Source organism: Epinephelus lanceolatus, chromosome 21 (assembly GCF_041903045.1).
Source record: "Epinephelus lanceolatus isolate andai-2023 chromosome 21, ASM4190304v1, whole genome shotgun sequence".
NCBI lineage: Eukaryota > Metazoa > Chordata > Actinopteri > Perciformes > Serranidae > Epinephelus > Epinephelus lanceolatus.
This window is the reverse complement of record NC_135754.1, coordinates 30,583,199-30,599,342: the sequence shown is the minus strand read 5'-3', so window position 1 is coordinate 30,599,342 and position 16,144 is coordinate 30,583,199.

Sequence of the window (16,144 nt, the reverse complement as noted above, 5' to 3'; positions counted from 1 at the left end):
GCTCGGGCTTTAAAGGGTTAAAGTCCTAGGTTAGGGTTCCTCAAAGTAAATTTGGTTGGACAAAACACCCTTAAGTCTTCTCTGTAAGGTTTCCTTAAAATGTTCTGTTAAGTATATATAGTTTTCTTCTTGTCTTGGTCTAATACTTGAGGAATCCCTAGACCACTGCACAAAAGACCTTAGCAACCAAACAAGGTAAAACCTCTGACTCTATCTTAACTGCAACATGACCAAGTTTATGGAGATAAATGACAAAAAAACTAACATACCTCGAGAAGAGTGTTCTGCGACCTGGAGAACTCAGTGGGGACGCTTTTGATTTTACACTTTAGATTTGACTGACATAATTTTTGTTGCTTCTTCCTAATGTTGTTTTCTGTTTTCTGATATTTGGACATCAAATTTACTTTGTACGGTGTGATTTCTATGATTGTTTTCCTCCAAAAGTTTAATCTTTTCCTCCTCTGACCAACATGGTCAGAGTCTTGTCTTCTTTTCCATTTTTTCACTATCTAACTATAAGTGAGATTATAACAGGTATCACAAGCAAACAAACAATCTCCATGGAAACTTTTACCACTGCAAAATCTCTTTCAACACAGTAAGTGAGTTAATGTTTTTCCTTAACTGATGAAACCTTTTAAGGGATTCTGTGCAACTGTATAAGTCCCTCAGCTAAGGAGAAATCAAGCCTTGAGTGTCATACTTAAGGGGAAAACTTAGAGAGTTTTGTGCATCCGGTCTCTGGATCTTAAGTTATCAGAGGAAAAAGGTGATTACACATTAGCAGGTGCTGGGCTAGCAGTCTGTCTCGAATATACTAATGTTGAAGAAACTCCGATTTGTAATGTGAAACTGTTTTATTTAGTATTTTTAGCAGTTATAATCACCAGGTTTCAGATGGTTGCAGAGAAGTTTCAGATGGTTGCAATCTCCAGTCCTCACCACTAGATGCCACTAAATCCCACTAAATCTTACACACTGCTCCTTTAACCAAAGTCTCTATAACCACCACAGTATTTTTTTAGTAATTTCTCACTGCTGTTTTTCCCCTCAAGACATTTATCTATAAATATCTAAATATCTTTTTATTGCCAGTCAGTAAATGGATTTACCACGTATTAGCATCAAAACATCTGGTTATTCTTAGCCTGAACGAGACATTTCCAAACTGGGGGCCAGTGACCCCTGAGGGTTCAATCAATGCCCTTTCATATTGCATCTGACAGCCCCGTCATATTTTAACAACCCTATAAAGATGTAACTCATTTGATTTGGCTAAATGGGAAACAATTAGCAGTGACATCCCTTCGAGGCATTTCCTAGCTCCTCTCCCATGTGTGATTACTCCCCTTCCCAGTGAAATCCCTTTGAAGGAGCAGATGGCAGCAGGAATCAGGAAAGAGTTACCTCATTAATCCATACCTATAATTTCTGCCACACAAAGGTGAAAAGCAGAGAGGAAAATATTACCTCCAGAGGATGCTCCCAGTTCTTCTGAATTGGTGATGGTCTTAAATATGTCATCTTTCTAGCTTTCTTGGCTGCATCATTATCCCTTATTTCCCTCCTCTTTTTGTTGGCGTCGTACCCCCTCTCTTGCCTTTGGCGTGTTTATTTTTGTATCTAGGCACACTTTTAATGCAGCTCTACTTTCCTAGCCCATATGTGGTTTTCACTGTCTGATCTAATCTACTCAGTTTTATTATCTCCATCCAACTTTTTCTTACCTTGAGCTTCTCTCTGCCCATGCATTTGCATATCCACTCTTCAGCTCTTTCTCTCTGTAGCCCTCCATACCTTAAAAAGACAGTTCACCCCAAAATCAAAAATACATATTCTTCCTCTTACCCGTAGTGCTGTTTATCAATCTAGATTGTTTTGGTGTGAGTTGCAGAGTGTTGGAGATACCAGCTGTAGAGATGTCTGCCTTCTCTCCAATATAATGGAACTAGATGGCACTCAGCTTGTGGTGCTCAAAGTGCCAAAAAAATACATTTTTAAAAACTCAACAGCAATGTCTCTTTCAAGAAGTCAAGATCGCTTACTCAAGATAATCCACAGACCTTGTTGTGAGCAGTTTCATGTAGGAACTATTTTCTGAGAGGTATGGAAAAATGCAGTGCACTATGAGTACCCGGATGGTGCGCTCAAAACGGTCAAGAAGTTGAGTGTGGAACTGTGGACACTTCTCGCCCTCAATGGTCACCATCTTGGCTACGTAGCGGAAGGGGAGGGACCACTTTTCACACTATGCCAATGAGTTCATAGTGCACATAGTATACTACATGGAAGTGTACTGACGGAAGTATGTGATTTGAGACACACCGAGTGTGTATCCCCTCAGCTGTGAAGGTGACTACATATGGAGTGACACTCAAAGACAGAGTACAAGTGAGTAGGGTCCGATTTTGGAAAGACCCAATGACTAAGTGAACCCCACCACTTCTCATTTCAAAGTAAAATTCCTTGTTTCAAATTAAAAGGCCTCCAGCATTTTATACACAGTCCAGCAATATACTATAAGCTTTTTTTTATGTTTTATGAATCATGGAGGACGTATTTTGTGTATTTTGAAAACACAAAATTACTCTAAAATAGCTTGTCACAAATTACATTTGTATTTTTTTATTCCTGTCAAATTAAAAATACTCAGAAGTAACTGTAGTAAGTTTGAGGGAAATGAATAGCTCCAAAATCAAATCTCACTCCCACCTTGATTTTTCTTTTCTACAGGGTGATATAGGCCGATTAATTGACTGTCAGCTTTCTCCTGTTCTAAACTATCATTCAGCCTTCATATCAGCTTTTAAAAATCCAATATTGGTCGACCTCTACTTCCTTCAGCATGGTGATACAGTTGGCGGGTGTAGTTCGGTGGAAAGAAAATAGTTGCTACATGAACCATCTCACAAGCAGCAGCTCTGTCGTAGTCTTGCTTTACATCCATCCGTCCTGCTCTCAGTGGCCCTCACTGACACTGTGACAAACAAAACTACACATCTTCAGATTTGTATCCTCCTCATCTGTTTTTCATGCACTCAAACCGCCATTGTTTACATTCGCCGCTACAACTGGGGCGCATCTCACACCATGTTGATGTTCCACCAGCCGAACGGGTTAACGGCACATACACTGCATATTTTGTTCCTCTCAAATTTGCATGCAGATGCAGAAAACTTCAAGGGTATAATTTGCTCATTGTGCCTTCTCATCTCAGTGGATAATTTTGCAGAGTAATCATTGTCTCTTTGAACAGAAAAAAAAAACCACACACACACAACAACACACACACATTCCTTATGTTCACACAGAAATGAAAAGCAGCCCCTGTTGCACATGCTGGATTAATGTGGAAAACTGCGGTCGCTCTGCTTCAGATTCAAAATGTTTTCTTCTCTTTTTCTTTCATTCAGTCAAAACTTTGATGGATCCATTAGTGAAATGCATACCGCTGGAATAATACACTTTCTGTAATGTACTCAGCCTTTAATCCTTTGTCATGAGAAGTGGTTGCTGACTGAAGCTTGGGGGGAGTTTCTGCTTTCAAGTGGAGAAACCTGTGGAGTAGATAGCCCCTAGTGGCCGCTTCGGTTATTACACTCATGAAGTTCACTCAGAGCCTTTCTTCTACTGTGATAGTAGTGCCTTTCTTTCTTTCTTTCTTTCTTTCTTTTAAATGATATATATACGCTTCGTAAATTTAAATATTTCCAGTGTGGGATGTCAAAGAAGGAGAAACATGAGAATGAGAGAGGAAATAAAACTTTCACTGTCTTAAGTCGAGACATCTCAGAGAACCGCAGACTAACATATTAAATTCCAGTCCTGTTTAGTTCGTGTCACGTCAAAGGAAAGTGGAAACATCTTTAATGAAAGGTTTTAAATAGAAGTTGCTTCATTGCAGAAATCTCTACAAACACAGTTTGTGTTCAATTTCTAAAGAATTCTGTTTACAAATGTCACTCATCCTGAACTTGTGTGTGTAGTTGGAGCTGTTTAATAATCAGTATCGTCACATGCATGGGCGGATTATGAGACAGGGGCCCCCTGGGCACAGATATGCAAGGGGCCCCAACAGGGTTGGAAATTAACTATTTTGTCCACCAGCCACAGTGGCAGGTTGATTCCAAAATCTACAAGTCACTTACATATCTTACCAGCCCTGGGCCCACCACCTCTCCTGTACTGGAGCAAGACACACAGACTTTGAAGTGATTATGCATCACTTTGTAGTTTTGTGTCTCCTTGTGGTTGTTTTGTGTCTTTTAGCAGTTGTTTGTGTCACCTTGATGTAATTTAGTGTCTTTTCTGTAGTTGTTAAGCTCTCTGTGAGGTAATATTTTGTCCTACTGAGGTAATTTTATGTCTTATTAAGGTATTTTTTTGTTTCTTTGAGGTAAATTTGTGCCTTTTTTGATCATTTTGATTTGCTTCTAAAGTCATTTTGTGTCCCTTTGTAATTGTTTTGCATGTTTTTTGTTTTGTTTTGGTTATTTTGTGTCTCTTTGAAGTTCAGTTGCATCTCTTTAGCCCTGTTTGGATGGGATTAGTTTTACATAGGTACATGGAGTAAAGTAATAACTACCAGAGATGTTAGTCCTGTCCGAATGTGCCATGTCAGTAATCATTACCGCACAATGACAGTAAAGATTACTGCGACTTTTACGTTCTGTAAAAGGGTCCTGGAAAATTACCTCACGTAGTACTAATCCTGCGCGAATAGACCAGCAGTAAATATGTGTGTAGATATTTTGTCATATCCTGTTTACAAGTGGTTTTTTGCAGATTTTCAAGCATGGAGGCTCTTGAAGAAGCACTCAGTTTTGCACTTAACAGTCGGACAAGTCCGTGTGAAACCTCAGGTACTGTGGGCCTACGACGAACACGATTCAAGTGTGTTCGAGTGTGGTACACACAGGAAGCAACGTCATACGCACATGACGACAGGAGGGGACGGCGGTGCATGAATGGATTTACCCCTCCGACTTGTGGTAGTTTTACTGATATTTCTGATCCCGTGCGAATTGGCCATTAATATTACCGATGTCCTGTGGTAAAGTGACATTACCCCACGTGCCCATGCAAAACTAATCCCGTCCGAATAGTGCTTTTGTGGTTTTCTGATTTCCTGTGGTTTTGTGTCTTCTAGTAGTTATTTGTGTCTCTTTGACGTAATTTTGTGTCTTATTGATGTCATTGTGGGTCTTTTTTGGTCTTTTTGTCTCACTTTGAACTTTTCTTTGTCCCTTTGTGGTTGTTTTTTGTTTTGTTTTTTAGTTTGTTTTTGTTTTAAAATCTGACATATCTTGTGTCTCTCTGCAGCTCCTTCGCACCTCTTTGTGATTTCCTGGGCATTTTGTGTCTCCTCGTGGTTGTTTTATCTCTTTTTGTAGTCGTTTGGCTCCTTTTGAGGTAATATTGTTCCTTTTTTGGTCGTTTTGTTTTGCTTTGAAGTAATTTTGTGTCCCATTTTGGTGGTTTTGTATCTCTTTGTCATCATTTTGTGTCTCTTTGTTTGTTTTGTCTATTTTTTGTTTTGTTTTTGTTTCGGGTGTTTGTGTCTCTTTGAAGTTCTGTTGCATCTCTTTGTGGTTTTGTGTCTCTCTGTGGTCATTATGAGTCTCCTTATTGTTGTTTTGCTTTTCTTTGAAGTCTTTTTTTGCCTTGTGATTTTTTTGTTGTTATTTATATCTCTAATTTTCTGTCTCTTTGTGGTAGTTTTATGCCTGTTTGTTGTCCGTTTGTGTCTCTTTGAAGTAATTTTGTGTCTTTTTGGCCGTTTTGCGTTGCTTTGATGTCACGTTGTGTCTCTGTGTGGTTGTTTTTCCTTTTTTTTTAAAGTTAGTTTGTATCTCTGCATTTTCCTTGCATCTCATTGTGGGTTTGTGTCTCTTTGTAATTGTTTTGCCCTTTTTTGTAATTTAGTAATTTGTATCTTCGCATCTCTTCATGGTCAGTGGGTATTAATTTATGTGGCATTTTGCAGGTGAAGGCCATTGATGACACTTTGGACCATAGGCCTGTGACAGTGTTCAGTAATCCATCCATGGTTGCATACAAAGTTAGAAATAGGATCTGCACTCGGGCTAAAGCAGCTTAGAGGCAGAGCCACATGTGATGTTTTACCAGTGAAGCAGTTTTCAGTTTTCTGTCATAAAGTCTTTTCAGTCAGTCAGGTTCATAATCAGGTTTATTCTGAGCCACTCTGAGGAACAGCGCTCTGTGAAACTTTGTGTTTACTGAGAAATCTGCTTCATTGTTTCTCATTCTGCTTTGTTTTGACGTCATTTCACAGTTTATGTAGCATTTCACCCTCAGTTTATTTTCTTTGGTGCGATGTTGAGATTGTGTTCTCTTTCATCGGCTGCCAAGTGGAGAAAGAAGTGAAAGCAGATTTGATGGCTCATGAGCAGTTGCCAGTGCTTATCGAAGCGGGGAGATGGAGAGATGGATGGAGGGATGGACGCGTAAGATGGATGACTTGATGGTTTGATGGGAGGGACGTGCGCGCGGGCAGAGAGGATCGTCGGGCATGTTTGGGTAAAATTAGGGCGTGTTCCTCTGTGTATGTGGCAGCAGGGGCGGAGGCGCGGACGTGTGGGTGCTCATGCATGTTTGCATGTGTGTGTGGGTGTAAGTGTGTTGCAGAGGTCCTGTCAGTGAACAGGAATGATTAATGGGCTTCTGCCACATGAAGGAGCCACTGACTAAACCCTACAGCCTTAACTGGAGCGTAGCATACACCTCTTCCTCTTTCTTTCCTCCTCCTCCTTTTCTTGTCCCTCCTCCTCGCCATGGGCTTGTTTTCACACCTGCTTGCAGCTCTCAGAGCTCGGGGAAGTGTTTTTTTTTTCCTGCAAGCTGTGCATCTGCAGCGTGGTGAAACTGGGCGGCACCACGGAGAATCGACCATTAATGGGAGCGGAAGAAAAGGAAGCTTGGATGTGCAATGGAGCAAAGTGTTCAAATGTTTATGTTTGACACGACAAATAAAAAAGTGAGCTAATCGATGATTGATGAGCTCTTGTATTCCCAAAACACTGCCTGTCACAGTGTCACTATTGCATGTTTTGGGTGGAGTTTAGAGGGTAAGGGGTGTTTTGGGGGTTTTAATGTGGACTTCCTGTCCTGACGCGGTGAGCTCAGAGCTCCAGGTGTCCCACAGTTGAAGGCCTTTGGGGTCAGTGTTTTGGATGACTGCGAATGTACCGGTGCTGCAGAGCCATTTGGTTTCAGTCACCGTAGCGGGTCGGCCGCAGTGTGTGGCAGGTGCCACATATGCCAGAGGAGGGGACGATGGTGACGGGTGGCCTGAGTCACTTTTGGGCAGACGCGCTGGCACTGTAAGATGAAAACATGTGTGTCTGGATGTGTGTGTGTGTGCTCAGCGGACACATGTGATGGATGAACATTTGGTTGAACGTGGACAGGCATGGCAGAGTGTGACAGATTAACACTGTAGACCCCTTTCTCTCAGTATTATGTGCACACACACACAATGTGGAAAGTCATGCCAAAGGGACACCTGTCTTTTCTGTCTCACTGACGCGGCTCTGATGATGTGTCAGCCGCTGGTATTAATTTATGGACAGTCTAATCAGGAAGCAGTGAGACAGCAGTTCATGTTCACCCCGGGTCTGGGCCGGATGAGAGCCAACAGACTGAATCGTCATATGGACCCCATGAACCAGGATTCATTAGCCAGATGTTCACCAACATGGAGCGAAGTCACAATGGATTTCACTCTAACTGTACTCGAGAGATATTCTCCCTTTCCTCTTCTTTCAAACTACTTACTCTGGCCTGTGTTCAGATTTGAGTTATGAGGAATTTATTCCAAATCCCCTCATCTGTTTCGTGATATTAAAGGAGCGTTTGGGGTTGCTTTTTATTCAGCTTTACACAATAAGAACTTTGTATGAAGTCCTGTGCCAAACTTTTCCGTAACGATAATTTTACTGCTATAACCAAGAAGGGAAATGATTTTTATATTTCCATATGATGGCTTATGTCTCAACAGTGTGCTCAGACTTAACAAGCCATACCCATCTTTTATCTCTTCTAATTTCCTGATGTTTTTCTTGTCTATCTTCTATAATTCTGCATTTTACAAGTAATTATTTTCATTGTTATTTTTTCAACTTCAGAAATGACAGAACATAAGAGAGTCAGTGTGATGCAGCTCAAGCATATTTGAGCATGATTTCTTTGAGGTAAATTATTCGTGGACATCAGTCTTAAAGAATTTTATGCTCCATTAAGATGTTTGTTTGAATTTTGTCTTCCTCATTTTTAATTTGTCCTTGATTTTATTGTTTTATTTATCGTGACCAGAAGCCTTGTAGCTGGCTCTGACGGTCAGTCGGTTGGTTGGTCAGTCCACAAAAATTTCCTCGCTCTTTCAAGGCCACTGTTTTTGTCCAAAGAAGCTGAAATTTAACATGTAGGTCAAGTGTGTGTCAAGCAGCAACCTCCGGGGCTGAAAAATGAAGCCAGCATGAAAGTGCCAAAAAGTGCAGTTCCTCTAATGACCACTTGAGGCTGGCTCCAAGAGTGAGTCAATCTCTATAGACCCCCATCTTAAAATGCACACCTTTACAGCAGAAATAAACATGTTTACAGCCTGGTACAAAAAAAGCAGTTTTGGTCTCTAGCTAATTTCAATATTCATAACAGCTGTACAGGAGTGAATTTTTATGAGTGACAGATGAGATGTTGGTTAGGTAACGTAACCATGGCGTAATCCCAGATTCACAGCATACAAACATAGCCATAGCTGTTGCTACTTAAACAGGTGAGTTTAAAAAAATGGCCCCTCATAAAATTGTCAGGAACATGGAAATTTTTTGTACCAGGCTGTAAACACATTTATTTCTGCTGTAAAGTTGGGCATTTTAACATGGGGGTCTGTAGGGATCGACTCATTTTTGGAGCCAGCCTTGATTTTAGTTCATGAAAGTTAATTTAAAGATTTTTGTTACCTAAAAAAGTCTCGAACAGCAAAAATTAGCATGATCACAGTTAACCATATCTATGAATACAGTGTGCTAACCAAAGTAGTAGCTAGTGTTAGCTAGTAGGTCATCTCATCCGAATAAAGTCACCTCTGGCTCCAAAATTCTAAGATGGTGGCAGCCAAAATGCAAGACTCAATGCTTCAAAATAGGAGTCAGCAAACCAGTGGGTGACACCATAGTGGCCACAAACTATTCATCAGTTTGGCCGACTAATCGGCGCCGATAGGACTTTATATAAACTATCATTTATGGAAGAACTGGGCTCCGATAGTGGCTGATGGCAGTAACCTCCACTGATCATGTGAGTATGGCCTTTAGCCTTTTGCATGGAGTTACCTACATGCAAAGTGAAGGTAATGTGTGCTTTAGATCTGCCTTACACTAGCAATGTGTGTGTAATTAATATCCTATAATTGAAAAACGACTGTTAAATCATAATTACTTCAAGACAGAGGCCAATTAATCGGCTATCATTTTTCCTGCTCCAAGCTGTTGTTATATCAGCCATTAAAAATCCACCATTGGTCGACCTCTAGTGTCGACCATTATTTTTATAGTGTATGGTGTGGTTGTGTGTGTGCGTAATTGGCTGAAAGAGGGTGTGGCAATGAGGGGGTGCATGCACATATGTGGTCGCAGTTTTTGCGAATTTGGGCTTGTTAATTTCATAATTTGATTTCTCTACCACTTCCTTGCTTCTATAGTCTACTTTGTCATGCTGTAAACAGTATCCAGACATGCTCTTGAAGGGATGAGCTATATGAACTGGCAACCTCATTCCCAGAAAGCTCATCACGGGAGAAACCTGGCAGCCTCACAGATGTGGACTGACAGCTAATTTCAATAATCTAAATGTCCTGCCCAGAAACACCCAAACAGCATGAGCCTGAATGCAAATGACTTTCTCTGCTGATCTTGTGCCTTAACTTTTGAACTGAAGTGGCCCTGCCACTCTCTGCATATGTTTCTATAGCTGCATGTGTCCTCCCTCCAGTTCAGAGTGTTGAGGCCCGGCTTTGTGAGCAGAGCTGATAAGGACACGCAGAATGGAAAGGACTTCAGCTCCTTGCATGCATGCGAGCGGCTTCCCTCCTTCATATCCACTTAGTAAAGTTTCTCGATTAAATCCGCTTCTGCGTAGCTGCTGTTATTGGTCGGCAGAGTGGAAGTCAGTCTATGCAAATGGTGTCCGACAGGGCAAATGAAAGTCGACAGAGGCAGATCCTCTCCGCTCTCAGCCTATAACAAAAAGAGAGGGATTTAAATTTCAGAGAAGATGCTGGAAAGAAAACTCAAAGGCAAACTAAGATGGATGATATACTGGAGGGGAAGTGGACATTTAGCGCTCTTAGCATCACTCATTTCATTTTGACTTGAGCACACTTTAAAGAGTTCTTGGAACGAGCCTGTTGTGATAATTTCCATTTCATATCCGTATTCAGTTGCAACCTTGTGCTAATGATTATGTACATGATGTCACAGTAAAATTTCACACATAATGTAACCCAAGCAGGCCCAAAGGTCACAAACACAACACATGCGCTCCTCCATGGATAGAGTGTCCATCTCTACTCCACACTCACACTTTTAGAAAATGAGCTCATGGGTCGGAGCTCCGCTGGCACACTGTACATGCCATTCCTATCCTCTGATGGAGTGAGCTTTTTTTTTTTCCCTGTGAGGGCGGGTGGGCTCATAATCACCGTGCTCCTCTGCCTCGCTTGTTATCCACTCCCACCGCTACCACTGACAAGCACACTCCCACCTGGGCCCTGAAGATCCTGAGGCATTAGAGAGAAAGAAGAAGCAGTTTGGGCAGAAATGCCTGACAGGAGAGGAGATAAACAGGAAGAGGAGAGAAATAAAGACCGGCCAGGAACATTTGAGGTAATGGGTAGTGAGGGAGAGGAAAGGGGATGAGAATTTAATTTGGAGATACAGGCGTCATATGGCTATTCCTGGGTAGTGACAGTGAACAGTGCTGGTTGCCTGCAGGCTGGACTTCTCTTATCTCCAGTGCGGTGTATACTCTCCAGTGATAATGGCCTCTCATTACAGAGCTGCAGCCCTGGGGAGACTTTGGATAAGTTACGGGCTCTAGTCGCCACATCACAGAAGGCTATCCCTCATCACACAGTGGGAAAGTGCGCGACGAGGGGGGCCCCTCCCATTTGTACGTGCATATTTGCTCGCTTACTCGCACATAATTGGACGTGAGCGCACACAAACAGGAACAGACACTCCAACAAGACAAATATTAACACAGACGCAAAAACACACACACCAACGCATGCAGTTTTATTGGACGCCTGAGTGTCTGGTGCAGAGTGGCCAGGAACAGCTGTGTGTCCAGTTCAGCCCGAGTCCTCTCCAAGCACCAGCGGAGAGACAGACAGTGCCCCCTGCTTAGCCCCATAATCTGGCATAATGCCTTCACTGTAACTCAAGCTCGCATGTACACTGATGGACACACAGCCAATTCCCATCCAGTCCCATCCTCTGCTCCTCCCCAGCTGGCAAGAACTTCCACCTTACTGATAGTTAACACATTTCATTCATGCCAAATACCATAATACCTCCCACTGACGCATCTGCAATGTGACTGAACCCTTGCACCGCCCGCTGACGGTGACTAAAGGCACCTGTTGCCATGTCCATAAGACTGGCATGAGCAAAAACGGACACAAACACACACACGAACGCATGCACACAAACACAGTTTACTCATGATACATAATCCTTTTAAGTTTTCAGCTCAAAAAAGAATGTACAATAAATATATAGCACTGAGAAGGGCTGGGTATTGTTTAAAAAATTACAAGTGATACCGATGTCAGTAAAGTACTCTAGTCAATACTCATAATGTGAACGGAGTGACCTGAAGTTTTGGTGTGATCTTAGCACACTGAACTGCCATCAAATACACTGTGCTCAACTTCAACACACCACAGACTGTATGGGCGTAGCTGCTACTGCAGGAGTGTGAGCTCCCTGCTAGGGACAGTTGTAAGAGGCTGTCATACTGCTGTTCTGACGGCCCAAAATTCTGACACCTCATTAGTCTGCAAAATGCCCCTTTGGATGGAAAGCCTATTTTTCCGACAGCTTGTTGTCATATAAACAAAAGCAGATTTCTCCAAAAGCCTGTTTCTCTGAAAATACACATTCCCTGCAGTTAGTTTTAGTTTCCCAGCAGCGTTTGAGCCACCAATCTCGAGTGTTTTCATGAAACCTTCACAGCGTTTTCCAGCATCATCTGAGCCCTCAGTCCTGGGTGTTTCTACTGACCGTTTGCAGCATTTTTCAGCAGTGTTTGAGTCACCGAACTCATTTATTTTTCACTGACCCATCCCTGCTTTTCCAGTGACTTTTGTGCCACCAAATGTGGGGGTTTTAAGCCAAAATAGGATCTTACCCGAACCATAACTAAGTAATTTTGTGCCTAAACCTGACCACATATTCACCACAGTGTTAACAAATGAAACGTATCCATAATTTTTAGAATTATACGATGACCTCTGGTGATGTGGTGAATTTTTGGAGAAACTGGACTTTGGAGCAACGGACGTTTGTTTTTGGGATAACAAGCTGTCCGAGAAATGGGCTTTCATTCCAATGGAACCTTTTCTGGGGCTTCAGATTTTTGGGGCATCGGAACAATGGCCATTACCCTGTGAGAGTATTTTCGGCCACACGCACAGTGACAGGGCTTTGACAGTGACAGCCATTTTGGTGTTGGTGTGAGTTTGGTGCAACCGTTTAAAAGCTCATTGTTGGAAGCTAGCTGCTGCCGCTGTGTTAGCTCGTGCTAACCAGGCAGATGTTAAACTTCAGTAGGAGAGTGGCTCTGGAGACAGCAGCAACAGAATGTTTGCTGGTCCAGTGGGAAGTCAGAGTGTTCAGGAGTCAGACCCTGACCTTTGACTGGAGACGTTTTGATACTACTCTTTACTGGTTCATTTCGGCCAATGCTACTGTACTGAGTACTGATACCCAGCCTTTGCACTGAAGGTTCAGTAAGCAGACAAATGCATGTTTATCAAGCTGCATATGCTCTGAGTGCTTGCTCAGTCCTCAAATGGAAAAGGTTATCTCCTGGTCAGTAGTTATCAGTTTCAGAAATGTGAGCCATGTTTTGCGAGGCAGAAATGCACCTGTCCCACGCAGCGAGCAACATCAACCTGAGCAAAGGACATATGAATCATAAACACCACAAGTCCATGAACATGCACACACACACACACACACACACACACACACACACACTTCCCACACTCCTGTTCCCCTAATGTGCATTCATGCCAATGCAAATACCGACATACGCAACCAGACCCAAAGCATGGTTTTTATCCGCTTTACCTCTGCCGACAGTACTTGCACGCACCCACACATGTGCACGTGCATACAAAACAACGCACAGAAACCGCTATAACTAGCCAGCAGAAATGAGAGCTGCACCCTCCTTATTTCAAAACAGGTTCTTGTTGTCTTTCTGACAGGCCTCCCTCCCCACCGCCAAGCTGTCCCACTGAGATAAGCTGGCTGGCATTTTCATCATTCCGGCCATACTGATTGGACCATTATCATAAGAAAGAGGCTGAGAATCCAGGAGGCCTTCCCCCTGGACGCTGATTCATGTTCAAAGTTGGGATTAGCAATCTCGCCCCTCAAATCCCCTCAAACAAGGCAGGGCTGAGCAGGCAAATGAAGCAAGCATTCAACAGATAACGAAGAAGACTCTCATGGCTCAGTGGACGAACGGATGGATGGACGGACGGATGGATGGATGGAAGGTTGGATGAAGTGTGAATGAATGCTTAGTGACAAAACCTCAGAGAAAGCATGAGTAAAACTTGTGATTCAGACTCCTGTGCATAACCACTCAGCCATGATTTGAGAGGCTGAATTAAATCTTACTCGCTGTAGCTGTTTAAGAATCAGACTCACTTCTTTGCCAAATATAATTAAGAGTTAGTGCCAGCATTTTTCCTTTGAAACACAGATAAAATCCAGGTCAAAAACTGGAAAAGAAATATTTCCACCCTCATGCATTTGTGGTTTCAGCAAACATTTCGGAGCCTTTTTGCTGAATCTGTTGGGACCTGCAGTGGTTACTGGCTTCATGTGGCTCACTTGTTCCAGAATATATAACGGCTTGCTGTGGTTCTAGCGCCGTGACTGCTGGCAGAGAGGCACTTGCCTACATTTTAATTATCATTACTATCATTTCATGTTTTAAAAAGAAAATAAGGAAATATGAGGCTGCTTTAGTAGTAGTAGTCAATATATTATCATAATGTAGTAGAGGTGAAGCTCCTGGACCAACTGGTAGTACTCCCCATGTACCCCGTCCTGTCAGCCCATGTGACTGTGCTGTAATCACATGCATGACTTGCCATTTTTCTTTGACATGGTAGTTGCTCAGTGTTTGCTGCCCCCAGTGGTCGGTACATGTCATCTCAAACAAACTCCAGAACCTCAAATATTAAAGCAAACTTGCTGTTACAGCCAGTGGGCGAGAATGAAATCTTCAGGACTGGATTATGAAAGGGATAGTTCAGATTTTTTAAGTTGCGTTGCACAGTATGAGGTACTTATCCATAGTCCATATCCTTAGATCACGGTTGGTACGCCCCCAGTTTGGAGCAGGCTGGAGTACTGGCGCAGAGGCTAAGCAATGTCCTGCTGTGGATGGGGGCAGCAGTGAAACATACTGTAGTAAATATTATTAGTATGATATATTCAGAATATTTTCATTGCTTTACATCTTTAAAGCCACCAAACTCTTTCGACAAATAGTAATTTTACCTCGCAAAACACAACTGGGAGTCAGGCCAGTCACCAGCAGAAAATGTTGGCACTGTACGTTTCTGCAGTCCACAAATACGTTACATTTGTACGTTTCACATGTATCATATCAACGTTTCTAAAGTGACGTAGCATGAGCTGACTTTGTCATCGGAAGTTAGAGGGGATGGTGGATGCCATGGCACCCAAGCGAGATGCCTACTAAGCTGCAGACCGCAGTTCGACCCAAACAACAGCAAAACTGACTGCTTTTTAGCAAGTCATTGTTGTGTTTCCAGCCCGGATAGCGTCACCAAAACCAAACCAAAGCCAAAATAATCATAACCAAGTGTTCTTTTGTACCTAAACCTTAACCGTACCCAAAACCGTTGGACAATGCTGTCTGAAGACAAGCTAAAGCAGTGAAAATATTCCAAATATAGTGAACATTTAAACTGATATTGATTTTCTAGGTGGCTAAAATATGTTTTGCTGCTGCCCCTGTCCACAGAAGTACATTGCTTAGCTTCTGTGGCAAGACTCCTTTGAGGGAATTGGGGGTATGCCAAACGCCATCTACTGTAGGTAATGCACTGACTATGGATAAGTACCTCATCAAATCCCACTTCAAAAATTCTGAACTATCTCTTTAATATTTTAATATTCACAAGTGTCTCCTCTGGATGGATGTATAGGAAATGGAAGAGTGTACAAGGGAGAGGGAGAGTGGTGTGTGAGGAAGTGGAGATATGTTGGACGAGCATCAACTTCTTTTCCGTCTTTTTTGAAACACTTTCTTTAGACCCAACTTTCTCTTTTTCCCCCAACTCATCATAAAGCTTTAGAAACATTTAGTTCTGCCTTGCTGCCGTGTCCCACTCCGGTAAAACTGCAGCGTTAACAGTTTTAAAGTGAGACAAACCTTATCATTCCCCACCAGTGTTTATTATACACTCCCTGTCTGCGCCGATTACAGAAGTGAACAACCGCCGGGCTGCGAGTCACGAACCAAGGGCATGTTTGTGCTGTTACTCTTTCTGTTTTATTTTCAGAATTATCAAAAATTACACACAGCGCAGTTACTGGGCAAATATTACACAGTTATACATCAATGCAGAGGTTCTTTGTGGAGCATTGTTTGAAGTGTGTTTTAGATTCGGTACAGTCAGGGTGCTGAGAGAAGACTATATCACATGTCTTTGAAAAAGCAGGAGTCACGACAACTCTTTCAAGTTGTCTCTCTGTTTAGTCTCTGCTCGGTGTCATCTGACATGTGATCGCTGTCTCTGATTCTGTGTTTGAAGAAAAAAAAAGCAGGCTCTGAGAAGTCTGCAAAG